The sequence below is a fragment of the Syzygium oleosum genome, unplaced genomic scaffold (assembly GCF_021117445.2).
Source record: "Syzygium oleosum isolate NSW1041296 unplaced genomic scaffold, Sole_v2.1 Sole_v2.07, whole genome shotgun sequence".
Classification (NCBI taxonomy): domain Eukaryota; kingdom Viridiplantae; phylum Streptophyta; class Magnoliopsida; order Myrtales; family Myrtaceae; genus Syzygium; species Syzygium oleosum.
In genome coordinates this window covers 4,395,342-4,399,544 of record NW_026607491.1, presented here as the reverse complement: position 1 = coordinate 4,399,544, position 4,203 = coordinate 4,395,342, and positions in this window count along the sequence as shown.

Below are 4,203 nucleotides of genomic sequence, written 5' to 3'. Positions count from 1 at the left end.
TTTGGCAAGCGCTCCATAGAAAAATTTTTATTTTGGGGTATGTGTGGGATTGCCATATCTTCATCCACAGTGATTTGGGGATTTGATAAGAGGAAGATGCCCTTTCTGAAGCTTGGTTGGTTGTTTCCTCTTTGCTACTGTTATATGCACTCTTTACCGTAAAACTTCCTGATTTTGAAGGTGTCCACGCCATTCTATCTTCCATTTCCTGGTTCCCCAAGGCAGTAGCTAAGATTTCATTGCTGGTATCTGGATCAAAAAGTTCCTGTATCAGTTGCTCATTCCAGCATTCCTCTTCTTTTATAATTAGATCTGACACCATTCTAGGTTCGTTTATGTTCAAGGGTCCCCCAATCAAACCCCGTTTAAGCCATCTGTCTTCTCTAATATTAATCTTTTCCCCATTATTGACTACACATCTGATCGATGGTTGTATGGCATCTCTTCCAATAACAAGGCTTTGCCATCCCCAAGAAGGTCTACTTCCTTTCCTAGCGCACCAAAAATTCTCTCTTAGAAAATATATTCCTTTTAGAAAACGACTACACAAAGATGAAGGATCTTGTGATATCCTCCACGCTTGTTTTCCCAACATAGCCTTGTTGAAAGTCAATAGATCCTGAAATCCAAGGTCTCCGGCATCCTTTCTATACTTCAAGGTTTCCCACCTTTTCCAATGCAAACCCGTTTGCTTTATGTCGTTTTTCCACCAATACGCAGCTATCTTTTTCTCGATAGCTCGGCAAATGGAGACTGGAATTTTGAAAATGGACATCGCATACTGAGGTAGTGCTTGTACTACTGATTTAATGAGGACTTCCTTTCCCGCTTTCGATATCAGATTTTCCTTCAAACCTTCAAGCTTCTTGTTTACTCTCGCGGTAATCCAAGCAAACATCTGTTTTTTCGATTCCCCCCAATCAGATGGAATGCCTAAATATTTGCCCATTTTTTCTATCTCAGGGACTCTCGGTTGTTTTGCCATATTTCTTCTTAAATTCTGTGGGCACTCCTTACTGAAAAAGATTCCCGACTTATTTAAATTGACTGCTTGGCATGAAACAAAGCAGTATTGGTTTAGAACTGAAGCAATATTTTGGCATTCAGTGATTGTCCCATCTAGAAAGAATATTGAGTCATTTGCGAATAACAAGTTGGATAAAGTGGGGCAATAATTGTTGAAACGAATTCCTTTGATGTTTTCATCCCCCACAGCTTTTTTCATCAGCAAAGACAGTACATTGGCAACCAATATAAACAGATAGGGGGATAACAGATCACCTTGTCGGATACCCCTCGAAGGTTGAAAGTAGGGCAATGGCTCTCCATTTAATTTAACACTGAAAGTCACCGTGGAAACACATTGCATTATCCAGTTTACCCATTTTGTGCAAAAACCAAATTTCAGCAAGCAAGCTTCCAGGAAATCCCACTCTATTCGATCGTACGCTTTTTTCATATCTAGTTTCAGCACCGCTTGGAACTTTCTCTTTCTCTTTCTCACCCTTAGTTGATGAAGCACCTCTTGGACAATTAGGATATTGTCTTGGATTTGTCGTCCACTAACAAAAGCACTTTGCTCTTCGCATATCAAATCTGGAAGCCAAGGCTTTAGTCTGTTAGCCAAGACTTTTGAGATGATTTTATAAATAAAATTGCACAAACTTATAGGGCGATACTGTTCCAATGTCTCCGGGTTAGGTACTTTGGGAATAAGGACGATATGAGTCTTGTTTAAAATTGGATTTAACATTCCGGACGTAAAGAAATTTTGGACCTCCTTGAATACATCATGCTGAACCTCTTCCCAAAAGTGTTGATAGAATTGCCCATTTAGTCCATCCGGACCTGGTGCCTTAGTGGTTCCCAACTGGAAAACTGCTGCATTTACTTCCTCTAGTGTCACTTCAGTTGTTAGACAATAGTTTATTTCTTCTCCAACCAAGTTGTGACAATTTTCTAACACTAGTTGAAAACTGCGGGAGCCCTCTAAAGTATAAAGGTTCTTAAAGAAATTCTCCGTTGATTGCTTTAATTGATCAACATCTCGTATCCATTCCTCATTTTCAGATTTCAGCATTGTAATTCTGTTTCTCTGCCGTCTTTGTATGGTGATAGCATGAAAATACCTTGTATTTTTGTCTCCCCACTTTAACCAATTTATTCTCGATCTTAATCCCCAGTACATTTCTTCCTGCCTCCACAATTTTTCGATTTCTTCCGTCAGCGATTGAACTCTTTGTCGGGCTTGTCCTCCACTTGAATGGTTTGTAAGTTGCTGAATTTCCTTCTTCAGGCTCTTGATTCGTTTATGAGCATTTGTGAACTTGCTTTTACTCCAGACTTCTAGTTCACCAGAAACTCTTTGTAGCTTTGTCAACAAATTCTGGTTAGTATCTTCTGCCTTCAGCCAAGCATCTCTTACTATTTCCCCACATTCAAACTCTTCCAGCCAGAAAGCTTCAAACTTAAATTCCTTTCTCCTTTTTGCGTGTCCTGGGGATTGAGAAATTAATAGCAGGCTATGGTCGGACCCAATAGCCAGTAATGCATAAACCTCTACTTCCGGAAAAGTGACTCTCCACTCCATAGAACATACTGCTCGATCTAGTCTTTCCTTCACATATGCATCCCCTTCCCTATTGTTAGCCCATGTATACGCACACCCTTTGCTCTCTAGGTCCATGAGGCAGCAAGAATCTAAGAAATCCTGAAAAGCCTTCATTCTGTAGTTCTCTGCCAAACGCTTTCCAACTTTTTCCCAGAGGTAAAGAACTTCATTGAAATCCCCAGCACAAACCCATGGAAGGTTGTTGGAGTAGCTTATCTGGTACAATTCTCCCCAAATGTGGAGTCTTGCTTGAAAGTCATTTGGTGCATAAACAAAGGTGATACGCATTCTTCGCCTACTTGTTATCTACTCCCCAACCACATCCACAAAGTGTGGAGAGTGAGACTCCACTTTAACCGAGATTCTATCATCCCAAATGAGTGCCAACCCTCCTGCGATCCCTACTGGATTCACCACAAAAAAGTTCTGATACTGCAAACGTTGCTTTAAACGAAATACCACTTCTTCTTGGTTTTTTGTTTCCATTAAGAAAAGCAAACTGGGCCTCTCCTCAGCCACTAGGGCTTGGATGGCTTGAATTGTCAGGGGTGTGCCCAACCCCTGACAATTCCAACACAGAAATTTCATGTGTAACCCGGTGGCTTGTTCTGGCTAGCCACCAGAGCCCATTGTTCATTCCCTGCTGCCAATTGGACAGGGGCATCAAGTAACTGAGTTTCATCAAGTACCGACATGTTAGATTGTTGAGTATTGTAGGGTTTGTACCTCCTTGCTTTCTTGCCAACTGGAATTTTCTTTTCGCAAAGCTTTTTCTTCTGATAAACTGGGACTATGGTCTTAATTACCTCTATTTGTGCAAGATTCGTGACAAAAGGTGGGATTACTTCAGTCATTTGGCTGTCCTGCACTTCAAAATTGTAATCTCCAATAAGTACCTCCTTTCCCTTCCTCACCTTGCTGCTATTTGGTTGCTTCGGTTGGCTGGAGGTCCCTGGTTCATATAGCACCATCTGTCCTGGGTTTGCCGGAGTACCTGGGACCTCTTCTTCTTCACCGCTAGCTTTTTCCTTTCTCCCATAAAAAATCTTCTAGAAAGGGCTATTTTGTTGATCCTCGGTCTTTAACCATGAGCCAAAAATACATCCATTCTCTGAAGCGAAATTTTTTTCGTTGTATGGCACCTCCTCACAGTAGGTAGCATAGTGACCTATCTTGCCGCAAGAGTAACAATAGTGTGGGAGCCTCTCATACTTAAAGTCAAGCCAGACTTTCTTCCCTTCGTTGCTGATAATAAAGCCCGACTGCAGAGGAGACGACAGGTTAAGTTTCACTCTAGCTTTTCCTGTTTTGATAGAGGCATTTCCTTTTGTTTCGATTTTAACAGCCGAGACCTCTCCAATATCATTTGCTATCCAATGTTTGTACGTGGAGGGCAAATAATTTAATAATTATTCGCCGATATCGAGACGAAAGGGTGGAATTCCTCCTAAAATTGGGATTGGAGGCGAGTTCGGGGACTAAATCTGTTAACAAAGATAAAGTATGTGCATCGAAATTAAATAGCGACTGTAGTACAGGGACCGTTCCGCAATTTCCTCCAAAAATAAAAGAGTTCTGTTGTAGCTCCCTCA